This window comes from Salmo salar, chromosome 08, assembly GCF_965601325.2.
Source record: "Salmo salar chromosome 08, fSalSal1, whole genome shotgun sequence".
Classification (NCBI taxonomy): Eukaryota; Metazoa; Chordata; class Actinopteri; order Salmoniformes; family Salmonidae; genus Salmo; species Salmo salar.
This window is the reverse complement of record NC_138298.1, coordinates 8,448,444-8,470,175: the sequence shown is the minus strand read 5'-3', so window position 1 is coordinate 8,470,175 and position 21,732 is coordinate 8,448,444. Positions and strand designations below refer to the sequence as shown.

The window sequence follows — 21,732 nt, the reverse complement described above, 5'->3', positions numbered from 1 at the left end:
GATGAGGTGACTCAGATAGGGGGGAAACAGACTGAAAGTTCAGCCAGGACACAAGGATTACAGGAAACGAGCGTGGGAGAGGTCTTAGTTGTTAGTGATTCTGGGGCTATTCTCAATTATTTTTTTCTCAAGGAATGCTAGGTGGCTAACAGGCTAATCAAACCATATATTGCAGTCAAATCCCATTAGGTGGTGGAACGCGAACACCAATTAAGAAAAATGGACAGAAAACCCATAGCGTCGTGATATACAAAACTAGACGTTGAACTGACATCTGAGCCCAGTGGGTTTCCTGCATATAGGAAACCAATTATGCAGGGTTTGGGCTCCATTTTGCAATTACTAGCAAGGGTTCGAACCGGTTCAGGAAACAGAACTGAAAACCTCAAAATTAAATTTGAGAAACAGAATCAGAACCGGGAATGAAAGTGATCTATAATGTGCCGGCACAAAACCGTTATTTTAAAAGCATGGTAACCAGTTAATAACTCTCTTTTACGTTCTGGGCATTTTTTTCCAGTCCCATAAAAAAACGCACAAAGCACGTATGCAAAGCCCTCACTCTGTCACTCAGAAACATATTCCAGTGTCTGCTTGCCAGCTGAAAATCTATTCCAGTGCATGTGTAGGCTACCTACTCCTGCCCCTCCAAAGCACAGGCTACTTTAGCTTACTGACATTACAAGAGAGATTCAGAAATTAGGGAGAGAGCTTTTTTTATTAGAGAAGAATGGATTCACTTTTTCAATGCTAGTTAAGGATACTACAGTTATCACGTTTTACATTGGATTTATTAACTACAAAAGGGTAAGAAGTGTTTTTATTTGAACTCTGGTGCCGCTCGGCACACACAAACCTGTTAGCTAGCTACCTAGTTCAATGTTAAAAAGGAGATAGCCTCAATGGCACTGCCCATGCTGTCACAGACTCTATAATGGCACAGATACAAAAATGAGTCCTCTGAAGTAGTAAATCTTCTTCTACTTCTTCTATGAGTTGGTAAACAAACTTAAAGGGTGAAAACTGCCACCTGGAGTGTGTTGTTTTAACAGGTATAAAGCCAAGGTTGGTGATTTACTGCCACCTGCAGTTATGGAATGTTTCTTCATGAGTCTAATTCATTGGCTGATCCCTCCTGATGACCGCGATATAATTATGTGATCCTTCCTTAAACCATGAGTAGTCCCACCCAGTTGACTACTTTAAAATTGTGAAAGTCCTCTTTGGCAATGTCCATGCAGACATTTGTTATTTCCAAGTAGTGATCTCTATTTATCTCTACGGATTGAACCCACCATTTAATGATGAGTTACTCGCTGTCGTTCAAATTATAAACAGAAGACCAACCCATTAAAAAAGCTACCTATAGGTAGATAAAGACATTTTGGTAGCATAGCACTATGCTGGCTGTTTGACAAATGGTGGGAGATTGGGGGTAGGGTGTTTGATCATTTTTTTCTTGATTAAGTTACTAATTAAAACGGTATATATGGTTCACGTACATTTAAAAAAAAAAGATGATTATCTTTGGAGAGGAAGATTAGGGTGCATTACAGTTTGGTGAGTGTGCGCTTGTCTGGATGGTACTCAAAAAATGCATGAAATGGTATGAAATGTATGCATTCACTACTGTAAGTCGCTCTGGATAAGAGTGCCTGCTAAATGACTAAAATGTACTGAAATATCCCCATAATTAAAATAGACTATTAAAGATGGACTGGATAGTGGGTCATTTTCCAAAGAATGATGGGTTTAAATGAAATCTGAACTAAATTGATATGAGCTTGGTACATTGGCCAACTCATTAGTAGGGAATCCATGGAGCCTTCGATAAGAGAATATATTTACGAGGCTGCAATATCTTACATTATTCCTACACCTACCTCTTAATTGTATTCCTCCCAAATGAAAACACCTCGACATACTGTTTGCAATGACCATTTGGAAAAAAAAACAGGTGTAGTTTGTGGCCTACAGTAGCTGAATACTACACACCTACACGATACCAATACACATCTGGTAAAACATACACAATTAATATTCCTTTAAGAAATACAGATGTTGTGTAAATCAGTGTAATTTTTCCCCTAGATGCTGATCAGGGGTCAGTTGTGCATAAACCTCACTAATGGTTAAGGTTAGGATTGGGGGAGGGGAAGCTGATCCTGGATCTGTACCTAGGGTAAACTTCACTCCGGAGTGTGTTTTTTGACAAAAATATGTTGGCCAAGCAGTGTCTAGCCAATGGTTTAACATCTGCCTGCTGAGCCTCTAAATTCTGATTGCTTGGAGTGACGGTTGTTATTCTTACCACCCATATCTTTATTAAGCAGATGACCTAGCCCCAGCTGACTTAAGAGAGCTCAAATTTAATCTCCTTAAACTTTGACATATTATGCAACGCATTCCCATTCAATCTCACATCTTCCCATTTTCCAATGATATTCTATGACTTTGTTGTCGTGTGTCTTTTCTAATGAAACCGACCCCCAATGATGAAAAGATAAACCATGCCGTTTATCCCTCATGTGAATAATTTGGCCCTATAGGATGACTAGCAGCCAAGCCTTATGGGTAAGGTTCTGTAGGTAAAATAACATTTTGAAATGTTTCGAAATGGGGACCTGCAGATTTTTTTTTTTCCAATTCAATTTTTTTTGCTACTGTGTACCTGACTGAATACCACCCTGGTTAGTAAGGGACCTGTTAATGCATAAGCTGTCACCCGGCCCAACAATATTCTGTTTAAATCAAATCAAATTTTATCTGTCACATGCGCCGAATACAACAGGTGTAGACCTTACAGTGCAATGCTTACTTACAAGCCCTTAATCAACAATGCAGTTTGAAGAAAAATAAGTGTTATGTAAAAAATAGATAAGTACATTTTTTTTTAAATAGAAGTAACAAATAATTCAACAGCAGCAGTAAAATAACAATAGCGAGGCTATATACAGGGGTACCGGTACAGAGTCAATGTGTGGGGTCACCAGTTAGTCGAGATAATTGAGGTAATATGTACATGTAGGTAGAGTTAAAGTGACTATGCATAGATAATAAACAGAGTAGCAGCAGCGTAAAAGATGCGTCTGGGTGGCCATTTGATTAGATGTTCAGGAGTCTTATGGCTTGGTGGTAGAAGCTTTTACGAAGCCTTCTGGACCTAGACTTGGCACTCCGGTACCGCTTGCCATGCGGTAGTAGAAACAACAGTCTATGACTAGGGTGGCTGGAGTCTTTGACAATTTTTAGGGCCTTCCTCTGACACCGCCTGGTATAGAGGTCCTGGATGGCAGGAAGCTTGGTCCCAGTGATGTACTGGGCCGTACGCACTACCCTTTGTAGTGCCTTGCGGTCGGAGGCCGAGCAGTTGCCATACCAGGCAGTGATGCAATCAGTCAGGATGCTCTCAATGGTGCAGCTGTAGAACCTTTTTAAGGATCTGAAGACCCATGCCTTGTTGTGTCCTCTTCACGACTGTCTTAGTTTGTTTGGACCATGATAGTTTGTTGGTGATGGACACCAAGGAACTTGAAGCTCTTAACCTGCTCCATTACAGCCCGGTCGATGGGAATGGGGGCGTGCTCAGTCCTCCTTTTTCTGTAGTGCAAAATCTTCTCCTTGATCACGTGATATTGATCACGTTGAGTGAGAGGTTGTTGTCCTGGCACCACACAGCCAGGTCTCTGACCTCCTCTAACCTTCAAGTCTCTGAACATGTTTATGCAAGATGTTCACCATCAAAGTCGTGCCAATACCTTATCTGGAATTCTGAGCATTTAGCATTAAAAAACGATCCACTATCTTCAATTCAACATTAAAATGAATCCTATTTTCCACAACAGTGAGTAGATCCCATCCGCTCTCCTGCCTCCCACCACTCTCTCCCTCCATCCCAGACAGCTCAGATACTCCTGTAATTACTTCTCTGACAGCTCGGCGAGAGGCCCAAAAAAATACACAAAATAAATAAGCCACACATTGGGGTTGACAGAACACACACACACTTTCCCTGGCACACACACACTCGCTCTCTTTCCCTTTCTGTGTGTCTCTCTCTCTCTCTCTCTCTCTCACGCACACATAAACACACCCTAAAACAGATTAAATCATAGCAACACACACACAGACAGTAACACAACTACACACACACACTAGGGATGTGCATCTCTCCTTTGATGAACGATTCAATACGCACCTAGATGCATGGGCTCCGATATAATACAGGAACGATATGTTTTAGTTTGAAACGATTCGATGCGATTCGGTTTGATTAGGGGAACGAATTGATGCGACATGATTCGATGCAACTTTTTGTTGTTGTTGCATGAACACATTCATTTTCCATTTTAAATATATATCTTATGCTGATGGGAGCTCAGGAGCTGGGCCTCTCTGAGCTGGATCTGTCTGAGGTGACTTCTCTTAGCTAAATGGACCTCTGTTGGTATGTGTGTATGTGTCAATGTCAATGGTGTGTGTGTAAGCACCTGAGCTGAGCCATTGGGCAGACTGAGCATCTACCACACCACTATCAGATTAAGAAAGTGGGAAATTTATGCTTTTATTCCCCCACACAATTTTTTTCTGAAATAACCATTTTTTTGAGCTAGTACTATGTCAATATTTATATTTAGAAATTAGCATGGCATTTATACAATTTATTTAATGCATCTTTTGATTTTACCCCATCTCGAAAGCGAATGGTTTAGATCGTTTTGAATTTTATAGAGCCAATGAATGCGAAATGATTGTTCTTTATGAAATTACCCTGTTCATGTAACAATGACCAAATACACTTGACTGTTTAAAGCAAAACTACCAAAACGATTTGTTATGGTGAACCTGAACAACAATCTAAATAAAATCTGAATGACTGAAAACCCCAATCAGCAGTCCGATGTGAGTTGCATCCTCTCCAGTAGGCTACACAACTCCAAGCGCATTTAGCTGTCAATGCCTCAGCATATTACATTGATGGTCACTCAACTTATAAAGCCTATGATCTGACATTGCGAAAGCCATTTTACAAGTGTCTAAATGCTGAAGGTGACATTTAGCCTATTAGACAAATTTAGCCTATTAGAACAGGGATAGGCCTAGCCTAAAATGCCGGCAGACGGTGATTTAGATTTGTGTCATCTTACCGTCCAACTGCATTGTATGCAGCCGGCAATAACGTTGTATCCCTCATAGACTGGTTCGTACCTAAAACATTCTCCATTCAGGCTGCATAGGCTTCGATTTCCTCCTTAATGTCATATAATTGCAATAAGGCGAGAAAAAAAATTGGGAAATAGAGAGAGCAGCTGTCTCTCCCGCGCCCACTGCTGTTATCTCACAGTCATACACCGTTACATCCATAAAAGTTTGATAGGCTACTGAACTGAAGAAGAGGACTCATCAATTCAGTCACAACAGATAAGAAGTATTTTCGAAATAAAACAATATGAGTAAAAGTAATTCGTGAACTGGCGATTCCTAACATTTGAATCAGTTTTCCTGCCTATGCATATTTCATTTGGATTGGTTCTGGCAGACTGATGCACTCATATCTTACACATTGGTCCTGTTTCAAATGTTTATCAGTAAATTGTTACTTCTCTTAGACACACACACAGTCTACACACAACACAGTAACACACAAGCTCAGTGATAGACAGACATGCACAAACTCTCTCTCTCTCTGTTACCAGATTTCATCCCCACCCCACACATTGCTAGGGTTGTCACAATACCAGTATGGCAAAAAATAAAACACGAATGATCCTATAAAAAAACGTATTTATGTAAAATTTTGGGTGTTATAGCTTTTTATTTAACTAGGCAAGTCAGTTAAGAACAAGTTCTTATTTACAATGATGGCCTATCCCGGCCAAACCCTAACCCGCTCGACGCTGAGACATTGTGCACCGCTCTAAGGAACTCCCAATCACGGCCAGTTGTGATACAGCCTGGAATCGAACCAGGGTCTGTAGTGACACCTCAAGCACTGAGCTGCAGTGCCTTACACCACTGCGCCATTCGGGAGCTTGCAAAACAAACAAATGTGACTCTAGGTGAACATTAGGACTGTTTTTCTTAAGAAATTAAATCCGCTTCATGTTTTGTTTCCTTGCCACGATGCTTACGAGTATCGCGACAACCCTAATAAGACACCCCTCCCACCCTGAAGAGCTGCCTCGCAGGAGACAGAGAAATACTGGGTCCAGGCCTAAACGTGGGGTTAGGCTTTCAGAAAGCCCCACTCATCACTCTTCTATTGAATCCGGGCTCCCGGTATCAGTACCGTATTCATTTTTAAACACATTTGCCCGATTTGGTGGCACGCCGTGTGCAGCACTTTTGATGCCACTTTTAGTTTCTATACTGCATTGTGTGATCTCGCCTACAGTGGGATTGGGGGGAGCACACACACAGATGTTTTTTTAATTTCAACTTTATTTAACCAGGTAGGCCAGTTGAGAACAAGTTCTCATTTACAACTGCGACCTGGCCAAGATAAAGCAAAGCAGTGCGACACAAACAACACAGAGTTACACATGGAATAAACAAGCGTACAGTCAATAACACAATAGAAAAAAAGTCTATACAGTGTGTGCAAATGGCGTTAGGAGGTAAGGCAATAAATAGGCCATAGTAGCGAAGTAATTACAATTTAGCAAATTAACACTGGAGTGATAGATGTGCAGATGATGATGTGCAAGTAGAAATGCTGGTGTGCAAAAGAGCAGAAAAGTAAATAAAAACAATATGGGGATGAGGTAGGTAGATTGGATGGGCTATTTACAGATGGGCTATGTACAGCTGCAGCGATCGGTTAGCTGCTCAGATAGCTGATGTTTAAAGTTAGTGAGGGAAATATAAGTCTCCAGCTGCAGTGATTTTTGCAATTCGTTCCAGTCATTGGCAGCAGAGAACTGGAAGGAAAGGCAGCCAAAGGAGGTGTTGGATTTGGGGATGACCAGTGAGATATACCTGCTGGAGCGCGTGCTACGGGTGGGTGTTGTTATCGTGACCAGTGAGCTGAGATAAGTCGGGAGCTTTACCTAGCATAGACTTATTGATGACCTGGAGCCAGTGGGTCTGGCGACGAATAGGTAGCGAGGGCCAGCCGACTAGAGCATACAGGTCGCAGTGGTGGGTGGTATATGGGGTTTTGCTGACAAAATGGATGGCACTGTGATAGACTGCATCCAGTTTGCTGAGTAGAGTGTTGGAGGCTATTTTATAAATGACATCGCCGAAGTCGAGGATCGGTATGATAGTCAGTTTTACGAGGGTATGTTTGGCGGTGTGTGTAAAGGAGCCTTTGTTGCAAAATAGGAAGCCGATTCTAGATTTTATTTTGCATTGGAGATGTTTAATATGAGTCTGGAAGGAGAGTTTACAGTCTAGCCAGACACCTAGGTATTTGTAGATTCTATTCTAAGTCAGAACCGTCCAGAGTCATGATGCTCGACGGGCGGGTGAGTGCGGGCAGCGAACGGTTGAAAAGCATGCATGTAGTTGTACCAGCATTTAAGAGCAGTTGGAGGCCACGGAAGGAGTGTTGTATGGCATTGAAGCTCGTTTGGAGGTTTGTTAACCTGTTAGGGCTAGGGGGCAGTATTGACACGGCTGGATAAAAAAACGTACCCGATTTAATCTGGTTACTACTCCTGCCCAGTAACTAGAATATGCATGTAATTATTGGCTTTGGATAGAAAACACCCTAAAGTTTCTAAAACTGTTTGAATGGTGTCTGTGAGTATAACAGAACTCATATGGCAGGCAAAAACCTGAGAAGATTTCATGCAGGAAGTGGCCTGTCTGACAAGGTGTCGTTCTTCTTGTCTCTGTTTATTGAAGAGTGAGGATCTTAGCTATAACGTGACACTTCCTACGGCTGCCATAGGCTCTCAGAAGGCGGCAAAATGCTGAATCGTGGCTTTGCAGGCTCTGGCTGAAAAAAAGTAGCGCGTTTGGGTAGTGGCTGGTTACAGTACTGTGAGACTCAGGCTCGTGCCCGCGTCGACCGAAAGCTTTCTTTTCCTTTGTCTGTTTACCTAAAAGGATATTCCCGGTCGGAATATTATCGCTTTTTTACGAGAAAAATGGCATAAAAATGGATTTTAAACAGCGGTTGACATGCTTCGAAGTACGGTAATGGAATATTTAGATTTTTTTTGTCACGAATTGCGCCATGCGCACGACCCTTATTTACCATTTCGGATAGTGTCTGGGACGCACGAACAAAACGCCGCTATTCGGATATAACGATGGATTATTTGGGACCAAACCAACATTTGTTATTGAAGTAGAAGTCCTGGGAGTGCATTCTGACGAAGACAACAAAGGTAACATTTTTGTTATAGTAAATCTGATTTTGGTGAAGGCTAAACTTGCCGGGTGTCTAAATAGCTAGCCCGTGATGGCTGGGCTATGTACTTAGAATATTGCAAAATGTGCTTTCACCAAAAAGCTATTTTAAAATCGGACATATAGTGCATAGAGGAGTTCTGTATCTATAATTCTTAAAATAATTGTTATGCTTTTTGTGAACGTTTATCATGAGTAATTTAGTAAATTGTTAGTAAATTCCCCGGAAGTTTGCGGGGGGTATGCTAGTTCTGAACATCACATGCTAATGTAAAAAGCTGGTTTTTGATATAAATATGAACTTGATTGAACAAAACATGCATGTATTGTATAACATAATGTCCTAGGGTTGTCATCTGATGAAGATCAAAGGTTAGTGCTGCATTTAGCTGTCTTCTGGGTTTTTGTGACATTATATGCTAGCTTGAAAAATGGGTGTCTGATTATTTCTGGCTTGGTACTCTGCTGACATAATCTAATGTTTTGCTTTTGTTGTAAAGCCTTTTTGAAATCGGACAGTGTGGTTAGATTAACGAGAGTCTTGTCTTTAAATAGCTGTAAAATAGTCATATGTTTGAGAAATTGAAGTAATAGGATTTTTAAGGTATTTGAAAATCGCGCCACTGGATTACACTGGCTGTTACGTAGGTGGGACGAATTCATCCCGCCTAGCCCAGAGAGGTTAACACAATGTCCAAAGGGCCAGATGTATACAGAATGGTGTCGTCTGCATAGAGGTGGATCAGGGAATCACCCGCAGCAAGAGCGACATCATTGATATATACAGAGAAGTGTCGGCCTGAAAATTGAACCCTGTGGTACCCCCATAGAGACTGCCAGAGGTCCGGAAAACAGGCCCTACGATTTGACACACTGAACTCTGTCTGAGAAGTAGTTGGTGAACCAGGCGAGGCAGTCATTTGAGAAACCAAGGCTGTTGAGACTGCCGATAAGAATACGGTGATTAACAGAGTCGAAAGCCTTGGCCAGGTCGATGAAGACGGCTGCACAGTACTGTCTTTTATCAATGGCAGTTATGATATCGTTTAGTACCTTGAGCGTGGCTGAGGTGCACCCGTGACCAGCTTGGAAACCGGATTGCACAGCGGAGAAGGTACGGTGGGATTCGAAATGGTCAGTGATCTGTTTGTTAGCTTGGCTTTCGAAGACTTTAGAAAGGCAGGGCAGGATAGATATAGGTCTGTAACAGTTTGGGTCTAGTGTCACCCCCTTTGAAGAGGGGGGATGACCGCGGCAGCTTTCCAATCTTTAGGGATCTCGGACTATACGAAAGAGAGGTTGAACAGACTGTTAATAGGAGTTGCAACAACTGCGGTGGATTAATTTAGAAAGAGAGGGTCCAGGTTGTCTAGCCCAGCTGATTTGTACGGGTCCAGGTTTTGCAGCTCTTTCAGAACATCTGCTATCTGGATTTGGGTGAAGGAGAAGCTGGGGAGGCTTGGGCAAGTAGCTGCGTTGGGTGCGGAGCTGTTGGCCGGGGTTGGGGTAGCCAGGAGGAAAGCGTCGTCAGCCGTAGACAAATGCGTGTTGAAATTCTCGATTATCGTGGATTTATCAGTGGTGACAGTGTTACCTATCCTCAGTGCACTGGGCAGCTAGGAGGAGGTGCTCTTATTCTCCATGGACTTTAGAGTCCCAAAACTTTTTGGAGTTAGAGCTACAGGATGCAAATTTCTGTTTGAGAAAGCTAGCCTTTGCTTTCCTGGCTGCGTTTATTGGTTCCTGACTTCCCTGAAAAGTTGCATATCACGGGGACTATTCAATGCCAGTGCAGTCCGCCACAGGATGTTTTTGTGCTGGTCGAGGACAGTCAGGTCTGGAGGTAACCAAGGGCTATATCTGTTCTTAGTTCTACATTTTTTGAAAGGGGCATGCTTATTTAAGATGGTGAGGTAATTACTTTTAAAGAACGACCAGGCATCCTCGAATGAGGTCAATATCCTTCCAGGATACCCGGGCCAGGTTGATTAGAGAGGCCTGCTGGCAGAAGTGTTTTAGGGAGCGTTTGACAGTGATGAGGGGTGGTCGTTTGACCGCGGACCCATAGCGGATGCAGGCAATTAGGCAATGATCGCTGAAATCATGATTGAAAACAGCAGAGGTGTATTTGGAGGGCGAGTTGGTCAGGATAATATCTATGAGGGTGCCCATGTTTACGGATTTATGGTTGTACCTGGTGGGTTCGTTGATCATTTGTGTGAGATTGAGGGCATCTAGCTTAGATTGTAGGACTGCCGGGGTGTTAAGCATATCCCAGTTTAGGTCACCTAACAGAACAAACTCTGAAGATAGATGGGGGGCAATCAATTCACATATGGTGTCCAGGGTACAGCTGGGAGCTGAGGGGGGTCTATAACAGGCAGCAACAGTGAGAGACTTATTTCTGGAGAGTAATTTTTTTAATTAGAAGCTCGAACTGTTTGGGCATAGACCTGGAAAGTATGACAGAACTTTGCAGGCTAACTCCTCCCCCTTCGGCAGTTCTATCTTGACAGAAAATGTTGTCGAATTTTTGGTGGCCTTCCTAAGCCAGGATTCAGACATGGCAAGGACATCAGGGTTGGCAGAGTGTGCAAGGGAGAAGGCTTTTTCAGTTACAGAAGAAAACAAATGAGTGCCTGGGGACACGCAGGGCCTGGGTTAACCTACACATCACCAGAGGAGGAGTAGGATGAGGGTACGGCTAAAGGCTATCAAAACTGGTCGTCTAGTTCATTGGGGACAGAGAATAAAAGGAGCAGATTTCTGGGCGTGGTAGAATAGATTCAGGGCATAATGTACAGACGGGTGTGGTGGGGTGCGGGTAAAGTGGAGGTAAACCCAGGAATTGAGTGATGATAAGAGAGGTTGCATCTCTGGACGCGCTAGTTATGCTGGGTGCGGTCACCGCGTGTGGGAGGTGGGACAAAGGAGGTATCTGGGGCATGTTGAATGGGACTGGGGCTCCGCAGTAAAGTAAAACAGTGATAACTATCCTAAAAAACAGGATACAAGGCATGTTGACACTTGAGAGAGACATAAAGCAAAGCATAAAGCAATCACAGGTGTTGATTGGGAGAGCTAGCTAAGACAATGGGTAAGACAACAGCTAATCAGCTAAGACAACAGGTAAAATGGCGATGAATGGGCAGAGATGGTCAGTTAACTACACACAGGGCCTGAGTTCGAGGCTGGGGCCGACAGAATTAAAAAAAAAAAGATATTTAAAAAATAAATAAACAAAATGGAGTACCGTGATTAATGAACAGTCCAGCAGGCATCAGCTATGTAGCCAAGTGATCATAGGGTCCAGTGAACAGCAATAGATCAAACAGGGAAGCCGGGGTAGTTGTTACTACGCTAGCAAGCGGGAGACACGCTTGCTAGCGTTAGCAGGTCGGAGCTAGTAAAAGCGTCTGCTCCGATGTCCGGTTGAGGGCACAGCGGATGGAGTTACGTCGGCAGACCAGTCGTGGTGGTATGGCGGGGCGCCGTGTCGACAAAGGGTCCAGGCCAGTTGGCGAAAGAGGTATTGTAGTTGTAGTAATTTCGTTTGCTAGCCGGGAGATGCGTCTGGCTCGCGGCTAACTGGTGCTAGCTTCGGGACAGGGGCATTAGCCGCTATAGCCACTCAGTAGCAGCGATGATCCGTTGCAAAAGTCCAGAGCTTACGGCAAGGATCCGCTGGAGTAGTGGATTCTAGCCGTGTTGGGCTAGAGTCGAGGAGGCATCAGCTGTGTAACAGTGATCACTGAGCAGGCCTGGCTCAGAGCTAGCTTCGGGGTTGGGCCACTCGGTGGCAGCTAGCTAGCTGTGATGATCAGGAGTAATGGTCCAGGGCTTACTGCAGGAATCCGGTGTTGTAGTGGAGAAAACAGTCTGATACTGGCAGGCTAGCAAGTATTATCCAGGCTAAAAGCGGCTGGTGTCTGTGCAGAAGGTAAAGGCCGCTAGCAGTGGCTGACGATGACTAAATAGCTAATTAGCTGATTAGATTCTGATGGCTAGCTCTGTAACTGTTGTCGTTGGAAAGAGAAGTGGACCAAAGCGCAGCGTGGTAAGTGTTCATGACATTTATTTTCAAAAAACACTCAAACAAAATAACAAAAGGGAAACCGCACAGTTCCGTCAGGCACATTCGCTAAACAGAAAATAACCTCCCACAAAACTCAGGTGGAAAACAGGCTGCCTAAGTATGATTCCCAATCAGAGCCAACGATAGACAGCTGCCTCTTATTGGGAACCACACTGGCTCAAAAACAAAGAAATAGAAAACATAGATATTCCCACCCGAGTCACACCCTGACCTAACCAAACATAGAGAATTAATAAGATCTCTAAGGTCAGGGCGTGACAGGCTCCTGATGGAGGTTCTGGCTATAAGGTCTAAAAATAGCGGATCCGTATCACATTGGGTGAGGCGGGTTACCGGAAGGTATATTTAATTTAAAAATGGAAAAGAGATTGAAAAGAGATTTAAATATATACAAAAAAAGACAAAATACAAAAATGTACATGGGAGAACGTCAAACCACGTCTGCACTGCTACGCCATCTTGGAACTGTTGTGAACAATGTGAAACATTGAAGAGTGCTTAGACACACTGGAGAGAGGCACACACACACACACACACACACACACACACACTGGAGAAAGAGATACACACACAGACACACACTGGAGACAGAGATATGCACACTGGAGACAGAGATACACACACACACAGTGGAGATACAGAGATACACATTGGAGAGATACACACACACACACACACACACACACACACACACACACACACACACACACACACACACACATAGTGGAGACAGAAATACACACACAGTGGAGAAAGAGATACACACGACAGAGATACACACACACACACAAACTGAAAAGAGAGCCACACACTGACTCACGCACATACCCCCCTATTTGACCGACTGACTGGGTTCGAGCACCAATATCCTGCATGCCACAACAGTGTTTTAGCCTGCTGAGCTTTTACCTCACGGACCTACAGCACAAGTCTTCAGGTCTTAGAGAGTTCAACGTTTGAAAACACAGACAACTCTTGGGTGGTGATTAGAAACATACCAGCAGGCAGAAACTTAGCAAACAGGATTGGGCAGAATGTTCCAGGGAAACAGCAGCCTCACACACACACACACACACACACCACCAGGAGAGACTTGGGAGACGGAGCTGAGCGTTGCAGTTTGGGAGTGTGCAGAGAGAGCTAAACCAGATAAATTATGAATTAGTCATTCTTAGTCTGTAGATACAGCTCAACGGAGTCTGGGCTGAATCCCCTTTGAATCTTCACATGGCATGGTGTGAAGTCAAAAGGTGCCTCCAGATTCTAGAGTAATGAGCAGGGCTTTAGAATCAAGGTCCTGGGGGGAACCACAGGGTATGCGTTCTAGGACAGTACTAATACACCTGATGCAAGTAATTAACTATATACTCCGGTATAGAGGTCTAGGGCCTAGACAGGTCCAGGGCCTAGATTCACAAAACTTTCTTAAAACCTGTTGGGGCTCGGGGGCAGTATTGAGACATTTTGAAAAAAATATGTGCCCATTTTTAACTGCCTCCTACACCAACTCAGAAGCTAGGATATGCATATTATTAACACATTCGGATAGAAAACACTCTGAATTTTCTAAAACAGTTTGAATGGTGTCTGTAAGTATAACAAAACTCATATTGCAGGCAAAAACCTGTGAAAAATAGATAAAAAAAAAATGTGAATTTTGTGACTGTACTATTTAGTGTCATTGTTTTATAGATACCATAGTGAGAAAGGATTCATTTCGCAACACCTACGGCTTCCACTAGATGTCAACGATCTTTATAAAGTTGTTTGAAGCGTCTATGATAAACAGAGAGCAAATTAGAATCCAAGGAAGTTGACATGTCATCACTTCATTTTTTTGCGCCTGCGCATAAATCTGAGAAACGTGAGTTTTGTCTTCATTGTTTATCTAGACATAGGATAGGTTGTGTGAAAATATTACTGATGTTTAACGTTAAAAATGGACCAAAAGATTAATGCTAAACAACATTTGACATGTTTGAACGAACATAAATAGATTATTTACTAGGTTTTTTTTAGCTTTTCGGCGTGAATTACACTCCCCCCACCACGTTTTGTGGGAGCATAATGAACGCTAAGTACTTGGTGTTATTTGGACATAAATTATGAACTTTGTCAAAAGAAACCACATTTGTTCCGGACCTGGGATGCCTGCCTTCTGATGGAGATAATCAAAGGTAAGGGGATATTTACAATGTTATTATCGATTTTAGATGATGCTCGAACCCAGTCAGTCGGTCAAATAGTATGGAATGGAGAAAATGGAATGGTATCAAACACGTGGTGTGGTTGATACCATTCCATTGACTCCAGTTATATGTCTGTCATATGAGGTGTCTAGCTATAAGTTAAACCTTATCAATCAAATGGATAGGTGTAAGCAATTATGGTCATTCCAAACTAGGTGTCTTCGCTAGACAGACACAGAGAGAGAGGGGGGAGAGGAAGAAAGAAAGGATAAAATTGAGAGAGGGTAGAGAGAGGTGGGAAGAGAGTGGAAGACAGAGAGAGAGATGAAGAGAGAGAAAGAGAGAACGAATGGCAGCAGTACAAATGTACTTAGACTAGAGTATATCTCTTCCAACTTGTTAGGCAAATACATGTACCTACTGGGGAAGGATGGCCAGCCATATAGGAAGGTGATTTTTGCTAAGGAGAAAGAGGCTGTACTGACCAAGAAGCATTCTGGCCATTTCGGAATGAAGAGCATGATTGCCAAAATCAACCTACGCTTCTTCTGACGGGGAATTGTCAAGGAGGTGGACAGCTGGGAAAGTGAAATAACCTTTTGTTTATCAATCACATTCTATTATATCTGAAATTATTATGATTTCAATAAATGTCATATCAGAGAGCCCCAATGTTTCAATTTGTCACTTATTGCTTGAAGGTCAGTACCCTGTCTAGCCTGCCAGAGGTTTGAGAAGGCGAAGAATGTGGCGCCAGAGTAGAAGCCCTATCAAAGTTGTTTCACCTTGGCACATGATCGGTAAGTGTCCCAATTCAAATTTTGTCTTGATAAGTTGTTTAGTAATGGTTGCTTTATTTGACCACAGCAGAGTTTAATATTATAGAATGTGTGTGTGTGAGTGTCAGTATCCTTACAAATATGAAAATCTGCATACTGTATGACACAGATACCGGTAAGAATAAAGTAATCTTCCCTCTAACACTTTAAATGTTAGGGGTGGACCTCATCGGACCCTTCACGAAATCCAGGAATGGCAACAGCTGGTGTCTGACGGCGACCGATCACTTTACCAAGTGGGTGGAGGCAATACCCATTAAGGTTAGTAAAGGAAGAGTACGTGCTTAACTCTAAATTCCCTTCTGTAACCCATTAAAAAGGGTGCTTGGACCCAAAAATAGATTTCGTTTTGTATGATACCCATCAAGGACGAGACTGGCCACCTCCAAGGCTATGATGGACATCTTCAACACCCACGGCTCTCCTGAGGTCATCATGAGTGACCTAGGTCATGAATTCTGGAACAAGGTACGGATGTAAAAAGTTATATTCTGTCACTAATGGTTTGTTTTATTTATTTTGTACAATTTGTTTTAGTTTTTCCATGGTACATAATCAGACGAATTTCAATATCTTACATTGTAAATAGATATCACTTTCCTACCCCCTCCTCCAGGTTTGATGAATGGACCAACCAGACTTTCAAGACTGCCTTGATTGGTATCAGGAAGGGTGAGAGAACAACCTGAAGGTAATTCTCTTTGCACACAACAACAGCATCCAGGCATCCACCGAGTATGGACAGGAGCCGCAGCTGTTGACTGAGGTAAACAATGCAATTTTATATACAATTATTGTATATACAGTGGGGGGGAAAATTATTTGATCCCCTGCTGATTTTGTATGTTTGCCCACTGATAAAAAAAAGGATCAGTCTATAATTTTAATGGTAGGTTTATTTGAACAACTCGCTGTGTTTGGAGGAGGAGGAATGCTGCCTATGACCCCAAGAACACCATCTCCACCGTCAAACATGGAGGTGGAAACATTATGCTTTGGGGGTGTTTTTCTGCTAAGGGGACAGGACAACTTCACCGCATCATTTGACGGGGCCATGTACTGTCACATCTTGGGTGAGAACCTCCTTCCCTCAGCCAGGGCATTGAAAATGGGTCGTGGATGGGTATTCCAGCATGACAATGACCCAAAACACACGGCCAAGGCAACAAAGGAGTAGCTCAAGAAGAAGCACATTAAGGTCCTGGAGTGGCCTAGCCAGCCTCCAGACCTTAATCCCATAGAAAATCTGTGGAGGGAGCTGAAGGTTCGAGTTGCCAAACGTCAGCCTCAAAACCTTAATGACTTGGAGAAGATCTGCAAAGAGGAGTGGGACAAAATCCCTCCTGAGATGTGTGCAAACCTGGTGGCCAACTACAAGAAACGTCTGACCTCTGTGATTGCCAACAAGGGTTTTCCCACCAAGTACTAAGTCATGTTTTGCAGAGGGGTCAAATACTTATTTCCCTCGTTAAAATGGAAATCATTTTATAACATTTTTGACATGCGTTTTTCTGGATTTTTTTTGTTGTTATTCTGTCTCTCACTGTTCATATAAACCTACCATTAAAATTATAGACTGATCATTTCTTTGTAAGTGGGCAAACGTACAAAATCAGCAGGGGATCAAATACTTTCCCCCCCCACTGTACTGTGGTCTTTCAAATTTGTGATTGACTTAGTGTTGCTGTTTGTCTGTTGCTATGTTTGTATAACATACTTTCAGATCACTGAACCACCACCTGATGTGGTGGAAGTTGTCGAACCACATCAGAACGCCTTCGAGGACCACCTTTAGGCACGGACTGAGAAGGATGTGGATGTTTTTGACCAGGTAAAAATGATTGTCTGCTGTTAATTTATTTTCTGTCCCTCCAAGAGATATGTAAGAAATGTATTTGTAATATGAAATCTAATTTCATTTACTCCTGTTATCAATCAAGATAAGACTGAACCTCGAAAGGCACAGGAGAAACAGAAGGAGAGCTATCGGAGCAGAATCAAAGAGACCAACTGCTATGACATTTGGGCGAATTACTTGGTCTGGAAGAAGGACAAAAGGAAGGCAAGACCTGGAAAACCTCGCTGCTCTTTCGCTCCTAGCTGGGGTCACCATCTTTTAAGGTGAATATAAAAAAATCTCAGATCATAACTATTTGCATTTGCACACAAAATAACCTGAAGCTAGTTTAAGCTTCCTTATAACACTGATATTTTTCTTTGTCTTCCTAGGTTTACCTCGGTGGAAGCCAACAATCTTCTACAGTTGGAGGAGTTTGATGGTCGACCACTGAAAGCACTGACGCCATACACTTCGGTGAAGTCCAATGGACAAAGTATATTAAGCTTTGGTTGACATTTGAGGAAGCAAGAAACGGTAGTTATGCTGAGCTTATAAAAATAAAGCTCTTCAATTTACCTCTCCAAATGACTTTAGGACCATCGACTGTCCAAGCCCCTCGAGGAGGTATCCCATTCACCAGAACCAGTGAGTTTGGATCAGTCTGATTCTCTGTGCTTGGAGTCGGAGGGGGACCAGCTTGAGGTAGGCTATACCTTCCAAAAGTGTTGAAAAGTACATATCTCCCATTTATAACAATGCACTAATCCATCACATTTTCTCACAGTAAAGTGTAACCTGTGTGTTTGCTTGTTTACGTCTGTCTCCTACCCTGTTCCCTTTAACTTTGCTCCTGTTCTCCAGGACCTAGGGGTTCTGCCCAACACCCAGACATGGCTGCCTGTGGAGAACAAGTGACAGGCAGAACCTCCCACCCACACAGCAACCACCTCCTCAATATTCCCCAAACCAGAATTCAGTATTTTAGTCTATGATTGCCAATGTGAGTGTGAAAAAAAATCTGAAAATAAATTAATGACCCAATTGTACAAAAAAATATAAAAGTTGATGTATTAAAATCTAAAATATTGCCAGGTTAGTTCACAGCTGTTTCACAAGGTGTTCATTATTGTAAGTTATCCTTTGATGGTATTTATTTGTTCCACATTATTCATTGTTGTATACTAGGACCTACATATATTCAACCACCATGGAGTACTAATGAGCTATGCGAGATAGAAAAAATTTATCATAATAGAGGACTAGTGAAATTATATTATTTCAGTGTAGATAAGGGAAGGGCAGTTTAAAATAAAAACATGACAGCCAGACAAGCCAGTGTATGAATCAAACGGATTTGCATATGAATGAAGTGGAAATTAGCTGCCTTCGTAATCTGTAAGGTAAGTAACTTGAATGTGTCAAGCAGATTACACGTTTTCTTTGCCATTTCCGAAACATAGCAACGTTTAAGACATGGATTTCATGTTGTGATGTTAACAAGGTACACAAAAGCAGTTCAAAGTAATGTTTTCATTTTATTAGCTAAACTAAACTCTAAACAGTGAAATTGTCGCGGAAATCAGCCTTGTTGAAAGGAATGTCATTTCTGCTATAGTGATCTCCAAAATTCGAATCATTAGGTCATCATACCGTTGATATAGCAACGGATGCTAAATGTTTATCGAATCCCATTGTGACGCAGACACTTTTTGGCAGGGCGACATTATTTGGCATGACAGGCCTGAGCTTAGTAATGAGCTTGGAGAGCACTATGGTGTTGAAGGTTGAGCTGCAGTCAGGTGGGATAGGGCAGTGTGCAGCGCAATGGCGATTGCATCATCCATGGATCTGTTTGGGAGGTATGCGAATTGTAGTGGCTCTAGGATGTCGGGTAAGGTGAAGGTGATATGATCCTTAACTAGACTCTCAAAGCACTTCATGATGACAGAAGTGAGTGCTACGGGGAGTTAGTAATTTAGTTAAATTACGTTCGCTTCCTTAGGTACAGGAAAAATTGTGGATATCTTGAAGCAATTGGGGACAACAGAGTGGTATATTGAGAGATTGAATATGTCCGTAAACACTCCAGCCATCTGGTCTGCAAATGTTCTGAGGACGCGGCTTGGGATGCCATCTGGGACTTCTCTTCCAAAGGAAGGCATTCCTTTGTAGGAAAGTTTACGCCTTCCCTGTGGCTCAGTTGGTAGAGCATGGTGTGTGCAATGCCAGGGTTGTGGGTTCGATTCCCACAGGGGGCCAGTACAAAAAAAAGAAATGCATGAAATGAAATGTATGTATTTACTACTGTAAGTCGCTCTGGATAAGAGCGTCTGCTAAATGACTAAAATGTAAAATGAAAGTGGTCCAAGGTGAAGTTTCCCCAGGTACAGATCTAGAATCAGCTTCCAATCCTAACCTTAACCATTAGTGGGTAAAATGCTAAACTAACCAAAGATCAGTGTCTCTGTGGCAAGACAGGCAAGGAAGATTTAGGGTATGGATAACCAGGGGTGGAAGTCTAAACTCACTTTGAGAGCTAAACAATGTAAAATAACCAGGATTCTTAGTAAAAATGTTTTTTAAAATTACAAGTCAAAATGATTTTACTCTATTCCCACGCCTTCTGCCCTGTCAATACTGGATAAGTTAATATTGTTATGACAGTTTGGACAGTTTGGACAGGGAATTAGAAACTGTTGACAGCATATGACAATGTAATCTAACCAACTGTGCTATTTTGTTAGTTTTTTTGCGTTGTTTGTAACCTATTTTTTTTTTTACTTATTTTAGAAATAATGTTGCTGCTACCGTCTCTTATGATCAAAAAGAACTTCTGGACAACAGAACAGCGATTACTCATCACAAACTGGAAGATTTTTCCTTTGATGAGTCCGACGAGAAGGACATAGTGCTTTCCCGGGAACAGGCCCAAATCCCCGTCATTTGCATGAAGAAAAGACAGAGGAAAAGAGGTCTCAGGTCGGGCTGCCTTCTGAGAATTTGTAGGCGAGCGAGAACTTCCACAGCCATCCGTTCTACTTGCTAACATGCAATGATTGGAAAATAAAAATTGATGACTTACGATTAATCTACCAATGCACCGGCAGAAGAGAGAAGAAGCCACGTCTGGTAAGACGAGGGTTGGGGGTGTGTCTCTTTTTGTCAATAACAGCTTGTGCGCGATGTATAAAATTAAAGAAGTCTAGAGGTATTGCTCACCTGAGGAAGAGTACCTTATGATAAGCTGTAGACCACACTATCTACCAAGAGAGTTCTCATCTAAACTCAGCAAAAAAAGAAATGTCCCTGTCGTTCAAAGATAATTCGTAAAAATCCAAATAACTTCACAGATCTTCATAGTAAAGGGTTTAAACATGTTTCCCATCCATGTTCAATGAACCATAAACAATTAATGAACATGCATCTGTGGAACGGTCTTGAAGACACTAACAGCTTACAGATGGTAGGCAATTAAGGTCACAGTTATGAAAACTTAGGACACTAAAGTGGCCTTTCTGCTGACTCTGAAAAACACCAAAAGAAAGATGCCCAGGGTCCCTGCTCATCTGCGTGAACGTGTCTTAGGCAAGCTGCAAGGAGGCATAAGGACTGCAGATGTGGCCAGGGCAATAAACTGCAATGTCCGTACTGTGAGACGCCTAAGACAGTGCTACAGGGAGACAGGACGGACAGCTGATCGTCCTCGCAGTGGCAGACCATGTGTAACAACACCTGCACAGGATCGGTAAATCCGAACATCACACCTGCGGGACAGGTACAGGATGGCAACAACAACTGTTCGAGTTACACCAGGAACGCACAATCCCTCCATCAGTGCTCAGACTGTCCTCAATAGGCTGAGAGAGGCTGGACTGAGGGCTTGTAGGCCTGTTGTAAGGCAGGTCCTCACCAGACATCACCAGGCACAACGTCGCCGATGGGCACAAACCCATGGTTGCTGGACCAGACAGGACTGGCAAAAATTACTCTTCACTGACGACTAACGGTTTTGTCTCACTAGAGGTGATGGTCGGATTCGTGTTTATCATCGAAGGACTGTGCGTTACACCGAGGCCAGTACTCTGGAGCGGGATCGATTTGGAGGTGGAGGGTCCGTCATGGTCTGGGGCGGTGTGTCACAGCATCATCGGACTGAGCTTGTTGTCATTGCAGGTAATCTCAACGCTGTGCATTACAGGGAAGACATCCTCCTCCCTCATGTGGTACCCTTCCTGCAGGCTCATCCTGACATGACCCTCCAGCATGACAATGCCACCAGCCATACTGCACGTTCTGTGCATGATTTCCTACAAGACAGCAATGTCAGTGTTCTGCCATGGCCAGCAAAGAGCCCGGATCTCAATCCCATTGAGCACGTCTGGGACCTGTTGGATCGGAGGGTGAGGG

The 21,732-nt window shown here is 42.9% G+C and overlaps 1 protein-coding gene and 1 long non-coding RNA gene across 2 annotated transcripts in view; one reads left to right on the top strand and one right to left on the bottom strand.

Moving 5' to 3' along the window:
• LOC106609937 (melatonin receptor type 1A-A) overlaps positions 1 to 21,732 on the bottom strand; it is a 57,918-nt gene that overhangs the window by 12,005 nt on the left and 24,181 nt on the right. The gene's annotated exons all lie outside the window — the stretch shown is intronic.
• Positions 13,887 to 18,413, top strand: LOC106609938 (uncharacterized). Its single transcript, XR_014393049.1, has 9 exons — positions 13,887 to 14,634; positions 15,050 to 15,446; positions 15,643 to 15,746; positions 15,854 to 15,953; positions 16,102 to 16,251; positions 17,209 to 17,316; positions 17,426 to 17,606; positions 17,715 to 18,027; positions 18,187 to 18,413. It is a non-coding gene; the product is annotated as an uncharacterized LOC106609938 (long non-coding RNA).